Below are 20,909 nucleotides of genomic sequence, written 5' to 3' on the forward strand. Positions count from 1 at the left end.
TTTGAAATGCATTTAGCACCTTTTTTAAATTAAAGCTACCGTTTTTGCATGCATAACAACGAACTGAACGAATTCTACTTTAGTCATTGGCCTCTTCTTTGAATATTGTCAGTTTGGGGTTCCTCTAAAAATCAATTGTCTATATATATTTCTGAGACATTTTATGTAGATCACTTATCGGTTCATGGACTACATTTGATAAATTTTGGAGATAATTCATTCCCATGTGTGTTGGGATGCCAGTCCGGATGGGAGGATTAATTGTGGATGTGTTGACTGTGTTGCTGTGGCAGGGCCCAACCATGACTGTGGCAGCTGGAGCAGAGGGCACCTCGTTCGGTAACGACCTCACGGTCTTGGCCCCCACCTCGTCCAACGAGGTGCTGGTGGCGGCCGACGAGAGGCTCTGCATGCAACCCAGCTGCCTTCACCATGTCCGGCCAGAACACTCCCTGGTGTCAGCCACAGCACGCAAAAACATCAGCGTGTCTGTGCTGCCTGCACCCCAAGGTGAGCGTGCGACCTCGTGACCTCTCGTTAGGGTGGCAGCCACCAACAGAAGGGCCGCTTTGGAGCCACTGCTGTTGCCCTTCATGAGCAACAGGGGGAGCTAAAAATACCCAGCGCCAACGTGACAGGCACATCACATTTGTCGCTAACTTGAGCCTTACACTTCAATGTGGGGTAAAATATTTCTGGTTAAGAGTAGCAGCACGGGTGCTGGATGGGGCCATTGAATCCAGTGCCATGTTTATCTACAGCATGGGTGGAAAAACCCCGATTTTTCCAGCGGCAGGCATCGGGTTTTTTCTTTAATACAATTAAACCCGATTTCGGGGAATTAAAACCTGGTTTAATGAATACGAAACTCTGATAGGCTTAGGCTGCTTCCTCATTGGTGCTGCTATCGTACTCGGGGCCGTCGGGCACGGGGTAGCCGTAGAATGCGGCGGGCAGGTTGGTCTTGATGAACACGAGCTTCTCCACAATCGTGGACGCCAGTGAGTTCCTTAGCTTGGAATGGATGAAGCCCATCGTTGATAAGTGCGGTTCTGCAATTAAAACCAATGAAACCGGATTTCTCCCAATCTCAGATGATCGGGTTTAATAAAAAAAGACAATAAAACCCGATTGTAAAAAACTCGACTGTGCCACCGTTGATGTACAGTGTGAAATGTAGAGCCGTGTGTTTATCCGTAGTACGAAATGTGATCACTGTGCTTCTTTTTTTTGCAGTTGACGACCCCCGCGAGGGATCCCTCGGGGCTGTGCCCGGGACCCCCTCCCCGGATGAAGCCCGAGGCACGGCGCGGGTCGCCGTGCCGGAGCTGACGGGAGCCGCGCAGGCGGCGGCGGGGCCGCATCTGAGGGCGGAGCCTCAGGTGAGGGGGAGGAGCCCCGGGTGGCGGGTGGGGCGGGGCCCGCTGGCGCCACTCAGCCAATCACAACGCTGGGAGTGCACGGGGGGTGGGGGAATTGTTACAGTAAAATGATAGGCGACGTTTCAGACAATGGCCCTTCTGCAGAGCACATCACAATCTTTTTTTTTCATTTACATAACGTCGCCTATAGAACGTTGCCCCAAAAGTCAGGACACAGAGTTACCGTATGTAAATTTCGATTTAAAGCTTTCGTGACTGCAGGAATTCATCTTCTTGGTTTTTTCGGTAAAGTCACTTCCCTTCTACGTGACTTTACCGAAAAAAACAAGAAGATGAATTACCGTATGTATTTGAACCAGTCACAGAGAATGTTATCAATATTAATGATAGTTAAATTGTTTACTTTAAAAATAAATTATTAGAACGGTGTAATGTCAGTGTTAAGATAAATTAAGTAACCGTGTCTTAACTTTGGGGCCAACCTGTATTTTGCACTCCTATTATGTGTGTGTTGTTCGTTGTTGTAACATTCTTACCCGCCCCGACTGGACATGTGAAAAAGAGCTTTATAGCTCATCGGATTCCTCCCGTATAAATATTCTGACTTTGATAATAACGTGTATTACATATATAAAGTATTCTTAAATATATAAAAGCGACATTTCAGTCAATGCCCCTTTTTCAGAGCACATCACAGTTGGCCCTTCATGACGTCGTTTGTAAGAGGGTGGCCGAAAAATCAGGATACATTGGGTTATTGTATTTATTTGAACAAATCACGGAGGATTATTTAATTTAATTTTAACAAATGTTAAAAATGAATTTGATTAACATTAATGTTAGATTTATCTTCTGAAATGCATTTATGACCTCTTTTAAACTACAGCTGCCTTCTCTCTCGCATGCATAACAAATTGAATTAGTTCATCTTTAGTCAATGGCCGTTCTTCATATAATATTTTACGAGCTAAAGTGAGTTTGGGGTTACTTTAAAAATATAATGTAAATATAAATTTACTTCTGAGATTATCAGATCGCCCATAGGTTCATGGACTAAAATTGTATTTCTTTTGGTGATAAAACAGTCCCACGTGTGTTGGGATCCCAGTCGAGATGGGAGGAGTAATTGTGGATGTGTTGACTGCGTTGCTGTGGCAGGACCCAACCACGACTGTGGCGTGTGGAGCAGAGGGCACCTCATCCGGCAACGACCTCACGGTCTTGGCCCCCACCTCGTCCAACGAGGTGCTGGCGGCGGCCGACGAGTGGCTCTGCACGCAACCCTGCTGCCTTCCCCATGGCCGGCCGGAACCCTCCCCTGTACCAGCCACAGAGAACATCAGCGTGTCTGTGCCTGCACCCCAAGGTGAGTGTGCAATCACGCGACGTCGTGGCATCTCATTAGGGTGGCAGCCACCAACGCAAGGGCCGCTTTGGAGCCACTGCTGTTGCCGTTCATGAGTAACACAGGGAGCTGAAAACACCCAGCAGCCAACGCGACAGGCAAATCCTATTTCCCGCGAACTTGAACCTGAAAATTAAATGTGGAGCAAAATCTTCGTGGTTAAGAGTAGCAGCACGGGTGATGGCTGGGGCCACTGAATATCCACGCCAGCCCCATCGGCAGAGCAGCGCCCTGCGATGACACCGGCTTCCGCCACCACCGTACCCTTTGTGCAGAGGAGGACGATGGCATTCCGGTGGCACGGCTCTCGCTGTTTGCACCCGAGCGGCTGAACCTCAGGTGGGAGAGCGACGTCTGCAAGGGTGCCGGCCTGCGCAACCTGGGGAACACCTGCTTCCTCAACGCCACGCTGCAGTGCCTCGCCTACACGCCGCCGCTCGCCAACTACCTGCTGCTGCAAGAGCACTGCAGCACCTGTAAGTACCCTCCCCCCTGGCACTCTCGTTACCCATGGGCTACGTTATTGTGTCAGTTATTTTGCTGCGATACATTTCCCACGTGATAAGCCACTTCGTTAAGCCATCATTTGTGGTCCAGGTCGCTTCTGAAGAAGCTAATAGATCAGTGGGCTTTATCTGGTAAGATGAAAAAATAAGTTTAGTTTTATTTGTAGATTTTTAAAAGGTGATTTGTTTACCTTACCAATAATTTGTACTCTTATCGTTTTTTGTATTGTTTGGTGTTGTAATGTTCTGACCCAGTGCCCCTACTCGACATTTTTTAAACAAAACCTCTTAGCTTATCGGATTCCTCCAGTATAAATATTCAGATTTTGATAAACACGAGCACATGTGGCGATAATTTTTAATAGGTCGGACAAATGTTGCTTTGGCTTGTAAATCATCTTGTGATGCAATTGGTACTTAGACGCAACATTCATTGCGATTGTTGCTGGTGCCAGGATTCTAGCCTTTCTTGTTACTCCCCAGCTGGGCTGAGTGCGAGTGGCGTGCGCTGACGGATTGTGCCACCTGTGCCCTCGTTCGCAGGTCAACAGAGCGACTTTTGCCTGATGTGTGTCATGGAGCATCACGTTGTCAGCACGTTCAACAACTCGCAGAGAGTGCTGACACCCAAGGTCATCACTAAGAACATCACGCGTGAGTCCCACAACTACGTTCACACTTGCACTCTGAGAAGTTATCCCCCGCGATCTTTCTCCATCTGTGTTCCAAGTCCTTTGCACCACTCCTTTTGCCATATCTGTTGGGGAGCTCTTTAAGGATGTCATCAGATCCTTTACCTGTCACTTTGTCCCCATGTCCATTTCTCTGCAGGCATCGCCAAACACCTGCGCATTGGGAGACAGGAAGATGCCCACGAGTTTCTGCGATACGTGGTAGATGGCATGCAAGCCTCATGCCTCTATGGCCACAGCGAGTGAGTACTGCGCGCCAGTCAACATGCGGCAGTCGTTCTGCAGTTTGGTACCTCACGGCCTCCTCTTGGTTTTCTGCACGATTGTACTTCAACGTCTGCGAAAAGCTACTCACACTTTTGTGTGAAAACCTGGGAGATGCAGAGGACCGACCCTGCTGGCACCACGGTTCTTTCACCTTGGCCCTGACGTGGGCCATCTTTTGTTTGCGCATTTCACGTTGCCGATAAATATCGGAAAATCGATGTCTCAATGTGCGGTGGCCCCGTGACGACATTCCTCGTGTTGACGAGCGGCACGTGGCACGCCGAGCACAACAAAACTACCGGGCAACAGCACCGGGTGATGGCTGCCAGCGTGCCCCCAGCTCTGTGGCTGTGCCGTGAAGGTGGCTGCCCTGTGCAGACACTACCACGTTTGGTTGCTACAGAGCACGCGTTGCAGTGCTGAAGGGAAAGAGTGAATCAACAGCTCGGGCAATGGTGTAACTTTCACACATTCGTGTGCATACGGTAAAGGTGCTACTACTGCTGCTGTAACCACCGTGTGGTGTCGTTCTCTGTGACGTGGCAGGCTGGACAGATACACGGAGGCTACCACCCTCATTTACCAGATCTTCGGGGGTTACCTTCGATCACGTGGTGAGTTGTGCGCACTCCTCTAGAAACTTGTTAACCGCGAGCAGCAAGCGCACCATCACAGTGTAGACGCGCTCGCGTCGCAGCGTTTGCACACTCTCACGCACGTGCTACATAGAATAACCTTTTACCAGTTGGTAAAAACTACCAATTACCAATGTCAGTGGGGAGCGTGCATTTAGTTTTACTAAGTAACATGTGACGTCCCTTCCTAATGCGTGTGTGCTTGTGTATTGCAGTGGAGTGCATGCAGTGCTGCAACCACTCCGACACCTTTGACACGTGCCTGGACATTGCACTCCATATTAATGTAAGCAATGACGAAGCCATCGCTTAACAGTTATAGATCTATGTACGGTGCGAAATAAGTTAAATGTGCATACATCACATACGTGAACAACCCCCATTCTCCACTAAGTGGCGGTGATGTCACCACGGTGCTTGTGCCAACCTGAGTGCACTTTAAGGCCACATGAAGTGTCGAACGCCCGCTGGCAGGTCACGGGACAGACCCAAGTGCCATGGGTTGACCGAGATGACTGGCCGATGCACCACCTGTGCTCCCTGCTGTGCCAACATCCACCACACACACGCATACATGAATCAGCCACTTAACATCCAAACACACTGCCGGTAGCGTACGTGATCTCTTTTTTTTGTCGTACGATTTCATACAAGATGCGGGTTTTCAGAGTTTCCGTCACAATAACATTCTGCAGATGTTCATGGAATGCTTCTTAGAGTCCTCATTTGCGTTTCACTCTGTCGGCCAACAGAACTCATCAGATCTTGTAGAGGCGTTTGAGGAGTTTTTTAACAAGGAGACGTTGGACGAATACACCTGCGGAATGTGAGTGGGCATCGTGTGTTGACACCCTGGAATCATTTGTAGCTTCAAAAGTCTACAGATTAAATCAAATTATAATAAAATATATCAATAAAAATATTATATATATACATTGAAAATAACTTACAATATATAATAAAAGTAACATTTTTTTATTTTAAGAAATGAATAAAAAATAACGAACAACAAAAATTGAGTAGACTTATTGTTTAAAAGTTTGGGAACACGTGCAATGGCTGGCGTTGTTGTTGTCGTGCAGGTGCTGCTGCAAAGGGGAAGCGACGAAGACGATGGCTCTCCACCGCCTGCCCAACGTCCTCACCGTCTCCATCAAGCGGTACAACCTCTACGGCGTCAAGATCAACCGGGTAACGATTCTGCCCCCCCACATCATTCTAATTAAATTATTTGACAGCCCTTTGTCAGGTCAATGCTGGAGAAAATGCCTCTCCATGTTGGAATAGGTCCGACAGATAGACTCGCCCCCCGTCATGTGACTGTAGAATTTCCACCACTTGCTCAGGGCTATAAACAGGAGATGAGCACCGTCTTCAACGCTCAAATGAGCGAGACATCACGTCATCACTTTGACGTGTAACTGAGATGGTGCCTATCTCTGCTGCCCACCCCACCACCCCTGCCGTTTCCTCTCCTAACGTTCGTCTCTGCCGCGCTGCCTCCCCCTCCTGTGTGCTGCCTGTAGAACATCACCTACCCGGAGCACCTGGACATGCAACGCTTCACCTCAACGTCTCAGGGCGAGCCCGTGATCTACTCCCTGTACTCGGTGCTGGTGCACAAGGGAGCTGACTCCAACAGGGGTCATTATTGTTGCTACAATAAGGTAATTCCATTTGTTACCATCAAACAAAAACATCGCACATCTGCAATGAGCCCATAATCTTACCAATGTCCAATAGAGAAGAATAATTAAAAGTCTTGCGTCTGTTCTTGCGTCTTGATGTACTCCAATCGGTGTTGTATTGTAGTGTTGTTGTTGTAACTTTCTGACCCGCCCCTACTGGACATCTGTTTAAAAGAGCTTCGTAGACCATCGAATTCTTTCAGTACAAATAAAGATTCTGATTCTGATGAAATTGGTCCAAGGTCATCCATGCAGAAATATGTTCAGGCAGATCGTTTCGTAACTTCAGCACCATCACAGCAACCGTAACACGCTCTGCAGCTCTGACGATGGGGTGATGCTCTTTACGAACTTGTTGTCTAGAGTGTGTATTGTGTGTTGTTATTACATGTACGGAGGAATCTGGGTGCAGTTGTGTAAACATTGTAACCAAGTGTAGCTGTGCTTTGACTGTGCGCAGATCAGCGATGGACAATGGTGCTGCATGAACGACTCCATCGTGCGGCACGTCGACACCAAGGCAGTTATGAACGAGCAGGCCTACATGCTCTTCTATATTCGGTAAGTCACCTTCTCTCCCCTTCACTTTAACCTGCACTTACAACCGTCCCCCAGACCAGCTCACTGGAAAGATATTGCCTTGTGCGAGCAGCAGTGTCTCCTTTAAAGGCAGGTGTTAACGGTTTGCGACGCGTTGGTGCGTGCATGCAGGTCCCCAGAATTGAACGCGCCGCCAGCGGACAGCTACTGCCCGCTGGAGCACGTCAAGGCGACGTCCCGGTCGTGCCTCAAACGGTGCCACTCGGCGAAGGTAGACCCCGGACCCAGTCTCCGGACAGCAGCTCTCCTCACCGGCGCGCAAGGTAAAGGATGGATTTGAAACGTCGCCCAGTGTGCGTGGAAATGCCCAGGGAGAATGTACACCCTGACAGCGCATCATTTTATGTTAAGGGAATGGTGAAGTACAACGATCTTCTTGTTTATACTTTAGACCGGTTTTGTTTCATTCTCCCAATGTCGAGCGGTTTGGACTTTAGCGCCATCATCTTCTTTATCTCCAGAAACCCAAGATGTCGGACCGCCCCAACGGGAACAACTGCCGGAGCCACTGCAAGTGCGACAGCAGGAACAGCAGCAGCTACCGGGAACACCAGAAACGCAACAGCCGTTGCCGCTAGTCCCAGAGCAGCCACCACCACCACCCCGATCTCACAGCAGCCGCTGCCATTCCACCAGCAACCACCGCCAGTCCTGCAGCAGCCACCACCACCACCGCCGCCGGTCTCATAGAAGCTGCCGTCAGCACCACAGCAGCTGCTGCCACCGCGTGTCCCACAGCAGCCAGTCCAACAGCAGCCAGTCCAACAGCAGCCACCGCCACCAGTCCCACCACAGCCACCGCCACTCTGGTCGCACAGCAGCCACCACCGGTGTAACAACTGGCACTCGCCCCACCAAGAGAAGTCGCTGGTTAAAATCCATGATCACGTGTCTAACCTCTTGCTTCCTCTCAAGATCAAACTAATTTTGAGAGACATTTTACGAAGGCACCAGGCAGAGGCTCACCATGGCGTCGCCCGCCCCCCAAAATGTACTCATCGCCGGCTCCACCACCAGCCTCTGAAATCACTTGAACATCATTGGAATCACCTTGGACTCGACATTCTCACTCCACGACCACATTCTCAACACAATAAAGAGCTGCAATCACTAGCTCAGGGCCTCATGGCACGCCCGTCCAATGATGACCGCCGTCCGACGAGATAGAAAACATTTAAAGCAACTCTGACCTCACAATCCACGAAGAAAGAAAATATTTTGAAGTTCACTAGGTTAGTTTTCTACCTGATGACGAATGCTTGTGTTGCAATCGAAATGTCGTATTCTATTATTTAATTTATTTATTTTCTACGTGACTTTACCAAAAGAACCAAAGAGTATTTACACTATGAGACCTCCTTTACCAGTGGCAAAGGAGGTGTCATAGTGTAAATGCTTACCCCGAGCACTCAATACTCTGATAGTGCGCTGTTTTTGAACTGTACGCCTTTTGGCATCTTCTGGTCCAACACCAATGGAGACTAGGCTCGAAGAAAAGCTGTCTCGGGTGTGGACCAATCAACTTCAAGGACAGTGCATATCATTATCAGAGTGGTTTCTTTTGTTTGCATTTTGACTGCGTGTTATGGTTATTGCAAACATGATGCCTTGTATAAAGGTGTCAGTTTTGTACCAGTTTAAAGGGTAAAATCCTACTACTATATTTTGCCACTGGTAAAGGAGGTCTCATAGTGTAAATGCTTACCCCGAGCTCTCAATACTCTGATAGTGCGCTGTTTTTGAGTTGTACGCCTTTTGGCGTCTTCTGGTCCACCAATGGAGACTAGGCTCTAAGAAAAGCTGTCTCGGGTGTGGACCAATCAACTTCAAGCACAGTGCACATCATTATCAGAGTTGTTTCTTTTTGTTTGCATGTTGACTGCTTGTGTTGTGGTTATTGCAAACATGATGCCTTGTATAAAGGTGTCAGTTTTGTACCAGTTTAAAGGGTAAAAACCTACTACTATATTTTGCCACTGGTAAAGGAGGTCTCATAGTGTAAATGCTTACCCCGAGCTCTCAATACTCTGATAGTGCGCTGTTTTTGAGTTGTACGCCTTTTGGCATCTTCTGGTCCAACACCAATGGAGACTAGGCTCTAAGAAAAGCTGTCTCGGGTGTGGACCAATCAACTTCAAGGACAGTGCATATCATTATCAGAGTTGTTTCTTTTTGTTTGCATTTTGACTGCTTGTGTTATGGTTATTGCAAACATGATGCCTTGTATAAAGGTGTCAGTTTTGTACCAGTTTAAAGGGTAAAATCCTACTACTATATTTTGCCACTGGTAAAGGAGGTCTCATAGTGTAAATGCTTCCCCCGAACTCTCAATACTCTGATAGTGCGCTGTTTTTGAGTTGTACGCCTTTTGGCGTCTTCTGGTCCAACACCAATGGAGACTAGGCTCTAAGAAAAGCTATCTCGGGTGTGGACCAATCAACTTCAAGGACAGTGCATATCATTATCAGAGTTGTTTCTTTTTGTTTGCATTTTGACTGCTTGTGTTATGGTTATTGCAAACATGATGCCTTGTATAAAGGTGTCAGTTTTGTACCAGTTTAAAGGGTAAAAACCTACTACAATATTTTGCCACTGGTAAAGGTGGTCTCATAGTGGAAATGCTTACCCCGAGCTCTCAATACTCTGATAGTGCGCTGTTTTTGAGTTGTACGCCTTTTGGCGTCTTCTGGTCCAACACCAATGGAGACTAGGCTCTAAGAAAAGCTGTCTCGGGTGTGGACCAATCAACTTCAAGGACAGTGCATATCATTATCAGAGTTGTTTCTTTTTGTTTGCATTTTGACTGCTTGTGTTATGGTTATTGCAAACATGATGCCTTGTATAAAGGTGTCAGTTTTGTACCAGTTTAAAGGGTAAAATCCTACTACTATATTTTGCCACTGGTAAAGGAGGTCTCATAGTGTAAATGCTTACCCCGAGCTCTCAATACTCTGATAGTGCGCTGTTTTTGAGTTGTACGCCTTTTGGCGTCTTCTGGTCCACCAATGGAGACTAGGCTCTAAGAAAAGCTGTCTCGGGTGTGGACCAATCAACTTCAAGGACAGTGCACATCATTATCAGAGTTGTTTCTTTTTGTTTGCATGTTGACTGCTTGTGTTGTGGTTATTGCAAACATGATGCCTTGTATAAAGGTGTCAGTTTTGTACCAGTTTAAAGGGTAAAAACCTACTACTATATTTTGCCACTGGTAAAGGAGGTCTCATAGTGTAAATGCTTACCCCGAGCTCTCAATACTCTGATAGTGCGCTGTTTTTGAGTTGTACGCCTTTTGGCGTCTTCTGGTCCAACACCAATGGAGACTAGGCTCTAAGAAAAGCTATCTCGGGTGTGGACCAATCAACTTCAAGGACAGTGCATATCATTATCAGAGTTGTTTCTTTTTGTTTGCATTTTGACTGCTTGTGTTATGGTTATTGCAAACATGATGCCTTGTATAAAGGTGTCAGTTTTGTACCAGTTTAAAGGGTAAAAACCTACTACAATATTTTGCCACTGGTAAAGGTGGTCTCATAGTGGAAATGCTTACCCCGAGCTCTCAATACTCTGATAGTGCGCTGTTTTTGAGTTGTACGCCTTTTGGCGTCTTCTGGTCCAACACCAATGGAGACTAGGCTCTAAGAAAAGCTGTCTCGGGTGTGGACCAATCAGCTTCAAGGACAGTGCACATCATTATCAGAGTTGTTTCTTTTTGTTTGCATTTTGACTGCTTGTGTTATGGTTATTGCAAACATGATGCCTTGTATAAAGGTGTCAGTTTTGTACCAGTTTAAAGGGTAAAAACCTACTACTATAACCAAAGAGTAATTCCTGAAGTCATGAAAGCTTCAAATCAAGTTTTAATCCAAGAAGACTTGAAAAACCCAGCACGAAAGTGCTTAAAATCACGCCACCCATTCTGGGAAACAGGAGCCGAGATCCATGCAGGCGGCACCAACCCATTATGTCTTGGGGTTGCTGTTTATTCCCTGGCCAATCGTCAAGCGAGTTGGCACCAGGAACGTTATTGTGATGGTGACCGCAAAATGAACTGTCCCATAACAAATGAAGACAGAGGTTGCATCCTCCGCAACGCGAGGCCGGAGTGCGGTCTCAGTGAGGTCGTGCAAGGTATTCCCGTACGGTTCTTGTCTCTGTTCATTTAAAATGCGGGGCTTTTATTTCGTGTTCTCTCGGGGATTTAAAAAGTCACCGCTGTTGCAAAGTATTTATTTATTTATTGAACTGTGAATACGTCGGCATTTTTTAAACTACATATCTGTTACTCTTTTTTTACGTACGGGGCGTGCACATTTCAATGGACACGCTAACCGTAGCGCCAAGCCGTTACCACGTGAAATATACCGATAAATGATGAACTTCGCCAAGCACTTTATTTCCATCGTCCATGATACCTCCAGAAACAGCAGTTTCTGAAATCGTGAATGTAGATCGGTGACACTTCGGTCTCCTCGGGGTTTTTATCGTTTGTACAAAAGCAGCTCAAAGTGTGGGAATGTTTTCCAGAGATTAATGTTTTCCAGAGATTTTGTCTACCTCGTTTTGTATTTGCACTTGACATCAATATATACTTGTCGTGACAAAACTGGTCTCGTTCCCATTTCTTACTTTGCCATCGCAGTGTGTGTGTGTATGTGTCTTTGTGTGTGGGTGTATGTGTGTGTATGGGTGTGGATGTGTGTGTATGTGTCTGGTTATGTGTGTGTGTATGTGTTTATGTGTGTATTTATGTGTGTATATATGTGCGTGTGCTCGCTAACAGCACTTGCCCCAACAGCCTGATTGTCTATACGGGGGATCTTTGTCTTTGTATGTCTGTGTGCACGTGTTTGTGTGTGTGTGTTTATGTTTACCTTCTTTAGCACCGTACACAGCCAACAGTGCTAATCTGAGGTATGGGGGAACGACAACAAACTAAACACAAAAGGCAGAAGTGGCGTGCAACTAGCACAGGAGTACACTTGTGTACACGTGCACTTGCTGTACTTGTCAGAAATGTTTGTGGGTAAGAGGTCAAAACCGCGTTGCTGACCTAATTAAATGTTGAATATAAAAAGTGGATAAAAGGTAAAGGTACAGCCCCTGCGGTTGTTCACGCCACTGCCGGCAAATGGGGCCTCCACGAGAGGGAGCTGCAGAGAGCCCCTGTGAGGGTAATTGGTACTACTCCACACTGGTCAGGACGTCTTGGAAGATGAGGTCGTCAAATATAAAGTTAGATATACCTGCCGCTTACAACATTTGACCGTAACGCGTTCGGTGGCGATGCGTTTCTTGCTGGGCCCAAATCCAGGGCGGCGTGTGAAGAAAAACGGGGCCCAGAGAATGTTGACTCCAGCACTGGGGGGGTGCCGGTACACTGGGACAACTGCTGTGGGTGCGGTTTCTCAATCGCCCAGCCACGTGGAGGAGTCGCCACTGATATGAAACGCAACGTCATCGTCTCATCTAATCAACCCGTTCACCCGTGAAGCGGTGGCCCGGCCGTTAGCGCACACTGACCACTGCCAGCTAAGTTCGATTCCCGGCCACGGCTAACGTCAGTGCTGAGTGACATCTGAACAGATCTTTGGGCTGCCTCACCTTCACACCAACTCATACTGACCAGCGTGGTGAAGTATGACCAAACACCCCCCCCCATTTACTGACACAGAGTGGGGGGCTCTTACCTCCGCTGTGGATTGACAGAGGGCCGCCATCTATGCTGAGCCCACGCCAGTATAATCGCAGCATCCCTCTGCAATTGCTCTGCTGTGACACCTGAAGGCACACAAACACACAAGTGGGTGGCCAGGTGCAGGGAGGGTGACGTCTCATTCAATGAATAAAAAACGAAAGGGAACCCGCCACGGATATTCACCAAGCGGCAATGAGAGCGTCGTGGTGATGCTGCAGCTGTCAGAAACCCGCCACACGATGCAGTGCGGGCACGAGTTGACAATTTAAACCCCACACATCCACTACTTTCCTTGTCAACACCCTCAGCATTAAATTAACATTGCAGAATTTTATAGTTCAAACATTCAATGATCGTCCTACACTAAGTGGTCATTTAATTATCGTTTTACGAGTCATACGATTTAACAACGCAAACATTTAAAAGATCGTTACTCAAACGCTACAGCTATTGAGAGAGCTACTGTGGAATTCTGCTAAATCCAAGAAAAGTAACTTAATGGAAAATTCTGCATTTTTATAGTAATGGTTTGAAAAGGATTTCGCACAGTTAATGATGCAACTACTGGCTCAGGGCAACCGCAGCTCAAGTGTGAACGCCTTCACTATTAGAGGGGTGACCCTGCAGGGTTAAGTAGAGATCTCTATCCCACCCTGTATAGAGCAGTCAACGAGTGTTTAATACTGAGAACTACTCAGCGCACACGGCGGCAAGAGCGCACTTTATGAATGGAATCGGTCATCATTGACGAATGTTGGGGTCTTTTTCGATTTAAAGCTTTCGTGACTGCAGGGATTCATATTCTTGGTTATTTCGGTAAAGTCACGTAGAAGGGAAATAATAAAATAATAAAAACAAACAATACAATTCTCACGACGTTTCGATTGCAACACAAGCAATCATCATCAGGTGTGAAACCCACAGCAAGAAAATTGAGGTTTTCACACCTGATGATGATTGCTTGTGTTGCAATCGAAACGTCGTGAGAATTTAATTGTTTTATTTTTATTACTTTATTATTCTTAGGTTTTTTCGGTACCGAAAAAAACCGAAAAAACCTAAGAATATGATTCCTTGCAGTCACGAAAGCTTCAAATCTAGAATTATTACTTTATTATTTTCCTTCTACGTGACTTTACCGAAAGAACCAATAATATGAATCCCTGCAGTCACAAATGCTTTAAATCGAAATTGTTGCGTTTTAGCAAATAGCCCCAGGGTCACCCAGTTCCACTCGATATTCAGCTCGAGTTGGACCGAACATTCGGGTCAGACGGCCAGTCGAGAGGGTCGCACGCATCTTCAATGGAGCCTCCATCAAGGCATTGTTGTATTTCCCGATGGGCCAGAGCAGCAACTGATGCCACCCTAAGGTAACGAAACCTTTTAACGTAGCGGCCGTCACGTAATTCACTTTCATCGACCATATCGAGATGAGCACTGCAGTCAGGATCACGGCAGATGTTCTGTGTACGTGGAGTGGTGGTGCTGTTATTTTTACTGTTATTTTATTTCAACCACGTAAGTCCCACTGAGCTACAAAGCGCTTTTATAAGAAGCGACCTAGCCACAGATGATAGCTCAACAAAGTGGCTTCTCGTGTGGACATTTAGAGCAGCCACATATTCTCAACACGTCGATTCTAAATGTGGATGGGAACACCGCAGCACTGGGAGAGAAATCCACGCGACCACGTGGAGAGAGACACCGCAGACTCCAAATCTACAGCAGCAGCAGGCGTCGGGGTCAAACCCACGACCTCCTGCACACCGGGCGAGATAGTTAACATCTCCTAGCCACCGTGGCGACCCGAAGCCTTCATCCAGCAGTGGACTGCCAACACGGCATGGGGCATCACTGCGGGTCTACAAAGGTACCTGGTTGGAGGATGTGGAGCTGAGTGGACTTGCCGATGAGCGGTTCCGGCGGTGTCAAGATCGGCCTCTGTGGAGGAGGAGGAGGCTCGTGAGGGACGCTCACAACAACGAGCGGAGAGGCGGGCGGCTAAAACGCGGCGAGTTGGCACAGCTGGTGGCGTCTGCAGCCATCTCGAGTCGGTCAACCCCATGGCACCTGCAAGGTTCTGTCCCGTGACCTCCTGTCAGCGAGCCTTCGACACTTCGCGTGGCCTAAGAGTGCACCTAGCCTGGCACCAACGCCGCGGGGACGTCACCGCCACTTAGTGGCGAATGGTGACGGCTGCTGCTGTTGTTGTTGATGCCGCTTGTGTGGACTGTCCTACTGTACGTTGACTTCGATGATTTTCCCGTGGGGGAGGTGGGACCAGCGATGGACGAGTCCATGTTGGGAGTTGGTGTAGGGGGGGGGATTTGTTGTTCCCTTGCCCACGTGACCTCGTGGTGTGAATGCCCCTCCCTCTCTTTCTCTGTCTTCACGTGGCATGGGGCGGAGGAGGAGAGGGAGGCAGGGCACGTGACAGCTGCAGCGACGAGGCTGTCCGCCTGTGGGTGGCTGCTGCAGCGCGCCAGCTGCTGTGCCCCCTCTGCCTGGAGAAGTCCTCTAAGCCCGTGGTCATCCTGCCCTGCCACCTGTATACTCGCCCGCACTCTCACCTGTACTCAGCTGCACGCACACTCACCTGTATACTCACCTGTGCGTTGACTCGCCTGCACGCTCACATGTACATTCACCTGCACTCACGCCTGTACATTCACCTGCACTCACGCCTGTACACTCACCTGCATTCTCACATGGACACTCAACTGCACTCTCGCCTGTAGACTCGCCTCCACGCTCACTCACATGTACACTCACCTGCACAGTTAACGTGCAGGTGAGAGTACAGGCGAGCATGCAGGTGAGTATACATGTGAGTGAGCGTGCAGGTAAGTGTACATGTGAGTGAGCGAGGAGGCGAGTGTATATGTGCATGAGCGTGCAGGTGAGTGTCCAGGCGAGAGTGCAGGCGAGTGTACAGGTGAGTGTACATGTGACATTCACCTGCACGCTCACCTGTACACTGAACTGCACTCTCACCTGTACACTCACCTCCACGCTCACTCACATGTACACTCACCTACACTCTCACTTGTACACTCACCTGCAATATTTTCTTAGCGATGGCGCACAAACATATCTTAACACGCGAGACTTTTCACCGTCCGTCTGTTCGGGGGTTTTTTGACGCAGTTTTTTGTGTTCGTTTGACGGGACATGGGGAGGGGGGGATAGGTGGGGTGGGGTGGTTGTGGTTAAAGTTCACAAAACTCGTGCATGTTCTTCACAACTTTGCTTCAGTGTCGGGGTCAACTCGACTGCGCACCGTGTATTTAAAAGCTTGTACTCTTTAACACAATTACGCTCGGATGCTACTGTATATTGGACAAGGCGTAACTTTGATGATGATGATGATGATTATTTAAACAATCTCTTTATTTTTCAGTTATTGGAAGAAAAAACATAAGGGATGTACACCGGCTGCTAATTTTGAAGACGCACGTGACTACGATTCCATTCTGAGATCATGGAGATCATCATTGAGATGATCATGGAGATCACCATCGAGATGATCATGGAGATGACTATCGAGATGACCATCGAAATGATATTGGAGATGACTATCGAGATGACCATCGAGATGGCCATCGAGCTGATCATGGAGATGATCATGGAGATGACCATCGAGATGATTATAGAGATTATTATGGAAATGACCATCAAGATGACCAATGATATGCCCATCAAGATGACCCTAGAGATAATCATGGAAATGACCATGGAGATGACCATCGAGATGAGCATCGATATGATCATGGAGATGATAATGGAGATAACCATCGAGATGTTCATGGAGATGAGCATGGAGATGACTATCGAGGTGACCATCGAGGTGATTATGGAGATGACCATCGAGATGACCATCGAGATGATCATGGAGATGATAATGGAGATGATCATGGTAATAACCATCGAGATGTTCATGGAGATGAGCATTGAGATGACCATCGAGATGACCATCGATATGATCATAGAGATGACCATCGAGCTGATCATGGAGATGATCATGGAGATGACCATCGATATGATCATGGAGATGGCCATCGAGCTGATCATGGAGATGATCATGGAGATGACCATCGAGATGATTATGGAGATGACAATGGAAATGACCTTCGAGATGATCATGGAAATAACCTTCGAGATGACCATCGAGATGATCATGGAGATGACCATCGAGATGATCATGGAGATGACCATCGAGATGATCATGGAGATGACTATCGAGATGACCATCGAAATGATCATGGAGATGACTATCGAGATTACCATCGAGATGGCCATCGAGCTGATCATGGAAATGATCATGGAGATGACCATCGAGATGATTATGGAGATTATTATGGAGATGACCATCAAGATGACCAATGAGATGCCCATCAAGATGACCATAGAGATAATCATGGAAATGACCATGGAGATGACCATGGAGATGACCATCGAGATGATTATGTAGATGATCATGAAAATGACCATCGAGATGACCATGGAGATGATCATGGATATGACCATCGAGATGACCATGGAGATGATCATCAATATCATCGTGGAGATGACCATGGAGATGACGATCGAGATCACCATCGAGATGATCATGGAGATGATCATGCAGATGATCATGGAGATGTTCATGGAGATGAGCATAGAGATGACCATCGAGATGACCATCGATATGATCATGGAGATGATCATGGAGATAACCATCGAGATATTCATGGAGATGAGCATGGAGATGACTATCGAGGTGACCATCGAGATGATTATGGAGATGACCATCGAGATGACCATCGAGATGATTATGGAGATGATCATGGAGATGACCATCGAGATGACCATGGAGATGACCATCGAGATGATCATAGAGATGACAATGGAAATGACCATCGAGATGATCTTGGAGATGACCATCGAGATGATCATGGAGATGACTATCGAGATGACCATCGAGATGACCATCGAGCTGATCATAGAGATGATCATGGAGACGACCATCGAGATGTTCATGGAGATGAGCATGGAGATGACCATGGAGATGACCATCGAGATGACCATCGAGCTGATCATAGAGATGATCATGGAGATGACCATCGAGATGTTCATGGAGATGAGCATGGAGATGACCATCGATATGATCATAGAGATAATCATGGAGATAACCATCGAGATGTTCATGGAGATGAGCATGGAGATGACCATCGAGATGGCCATCGAGCTGATCATAGAGATGATCATGGAGATGACCATCGAGATGTTCATGGAGATGAGCATGGAGATGACCATCGAGATGACCATCGATATGATCATGAAGATGACCATCGAGATGACCATCGAGAAGATCATGGAGATGATCTTGAAGATGACCTTCAAGATGATCATGGAGATGAACATCGCGATGATTATGGAGATGACCATCGAGATGACAATCGAGCTGATTATGGAGATGATCATGGAGATGACCATCGAGATGACCATGGAGATGACCATCGAGATGAGCATAGAGATGACAATGGAAATGACCTTCGAGATGACCATCGAGATGATCATGGAGATGACCATCGAGATGATCATGGAAATGACTATCGAGATGACCATCGATATGATCATGGAGATGACTATCGAGATGACCATCGAGATGACCATCGAGCTGATCATGGAGATGATAATGGAGATGACTATCGAGATGATTATGGAGATTATTATGGAGATGACCATCAAGATGACCAATAAGATTCCCATCAAGATGACCATAGAGATAATCATGGAAATGACCATGGAGATGACCATGGAGATGACCATCGAGATGACCATCCAGATGACCATGGAGATGACTATCGAGATGACCATCGAGATGATTATGTAGATGATCATGGAGATGACCATCGAGATGACCATGGAGATGATCATGGATATGACCATCAAGATGACCATGGAGATGACGATCGAGATCACCATCGAGATGATCATGGAGATGATCATGGAGATGATCACGGAGATGACCATCGATATGATCATGGAGATGATCATGGAGATGACCATCAAGATGATCATGGAGATGACCATGGAGATGACCATCGAGATGATCATGAAAATGACCAGGGAGTTGCCCATCGAGATGACCATAGAGATGATCGATATGAAAATGGAAATGACCATGGAGATGATGATGGAGATATGATAATGGAGATAATCATAATTGAGATGATCATCGACATGATAATGGAGATGATCATAGATATGATAATGGAGATGATCATCGAGATGATCATGGAAATTACCATCGGGATATTCATGGATTTGACAATCGCGATCATGAAAATGACCATGGAGATCATGGAGATGGCCCTCGAGATGACCGTGAAGATAATGGAGATGATCATAGACATGATCAACAAGATGGCTATCAAAATGATGACCGTGGAGGTGACCACAGATGATCAGAGGTGGCTTTCAATGAGATGACTATCGAGGTGATGACCACGGAGGTTTAGGCTCTCGGTATCGCCCCTCCACCACCTCCGCCCCGCCCCCCTCCACACGTGGCCACGCGTGGCCGTGTATGCGCACGGGCGCGTGTGGCTGTGTGGCTCTGTACATGTGTGTTCGTGGCGGCATCGTCGTCCGTCATCTCAGCGCTGTGACCGTCGCCGTAGCCCGTCGCCACTCTCGTGCCGTCTCGTGTTGTCCGTCCGTGCGTGCGTCTCTCGCGTTCTCCAAGCGCCTCTTTTTTTACACCACGATCGCTCTCGCCTTCAATAATTATGAAACGCACGGGGCAGGGAGGTGGGTTTTATAGCGTCGATGCAAAACGTTTAGAGGGCGCGGTATCGTTTAGCTATAGGAGCTTGGGTGGGATGGGGGGTTGGTTTTTTAAATCGATTATGATGATGACGACGATGGTAACGATGATGGGCTTTGTTACACGAAGGCTGCGTGTGCTCAGCACCAGAAATGGGGTGTATAGTTCATTTTTCAAGACGGCGCTTCCAAAAATAGCGTGTTCTCTCGTCTGTGTTTTGTACATATTCTGTTTAGAATAAAAAGTACACACGCGTCCCGCAGAGTCTGTCGTCGTGGTGGTGGCTGACACAGTCGCATCGCAAGGTTCCTGTTGCTCAATCCTCCTTGATGGTCATTCCCAGGCGTGGCAGCACGCTCCTGTCTGGCCGTCACGAGTCGTGGAACCAATTCTGAATTCACGGGCAATTTATTTTAACACGCGACAGGACGCCGCTTTCCGCATGGACGGGCCGTTATTTTTTTCTAATTTGGTAAATTATAGTAAAAAACATCTATCTAAATTTCAAGAGCCGCCATGCCACGTTAATACAAGAGAGTGGGTCCTTAATAAATAACGGCACGAAGCAGTCGCTTAAAGAGCCGCATGCGGCTCCAGAGCCGCAGGTTTGCCCGATCCCTGACGTAGACGAATATGATCTCACAACTCCCTTGCATGGAATAAAACGAGAAATACACGTTCCCAAAAAGGCTTTCAAGAGGGGGACACACGAATGTTGACGGCTAATCCCCCATTACAGGGGGGCAACATCGGAGACTTCTGCACGGTGTAGCCAACGCTCCCCTCGCCAACACGCGGAGACAGGGAAGGGTTCCAGTCAATTGTTTCCACCTTCACCGTCACACACAGCTCCCTCCTTCACACACAACTCTCTCCTCTTCATCCACAGCTCTCTTCTTCATCCACAGCTCTATGCTGCCGATGTGCCCTCGTAATCCCCATGGCCTCCTCTCCCATTCCCTCCCTTTAAACGCACTGCTGTGACATTGGCATTTATCGCATGTTTCGGTGAAATTCATCCAAATAAAGTAAAAATCCTGATTCTAATATTTCATGGGTACAGTCATTGTTAGCTGGGCCAAAGCCATCCACTCGTTAAACTCGAGAACCCGGTTCAATCACAGGCAGTGGCTGCAGCCCTCACTCCAACCCAGGGTGTCAGTGGCGCCGGCTCGGCGCTAGGACCTCTGAGCTGCCCCAACCTCCTCGTGGCATCTCGAGCAGT

At 47.5% G+C, this 20,909-nt stretch overlaps 1 long non-coding RNA gene across 1 annotated transcript; it reads right to left on the reverse strand.

Moving 5' to 3' along the window:
• Positions 1-6,548: 6,548 nt before the first annotated feature.
• Positions 6,549-15,123, reverse strand: LOC144726199 (uncharacterized). Its single transcript, XR_013587247.1, has 3 exons — positions 14,748-15,123; positions 12,863-12,953; positions 6,549-7,981 (listed from the first exon to the last, which is right to left on the reverse strand). It is a non-coding gene; the product is annotated as an uncharacterized LOC144726199 (long non-coding RNA).
• Between the last annotated feature and the right edge of the window lie 5,786 nt (positions 15,124-20,909).

This window comes from Lampetra planeri, chromosome 23 (assembly GCF_965212315.1).
Source record: "Lampetra planeri chromosome 23, kcLamPlan1.2.h2, whole genome shotgun sequence".
In the NCBI taxonomy this organism is placed as follows: Eukaryota; Metazoa; Chordata; class Hyperoartia; order Petromyzontiformes; family Petromyzontidae; genus Lampetra; species Lampetra planeri.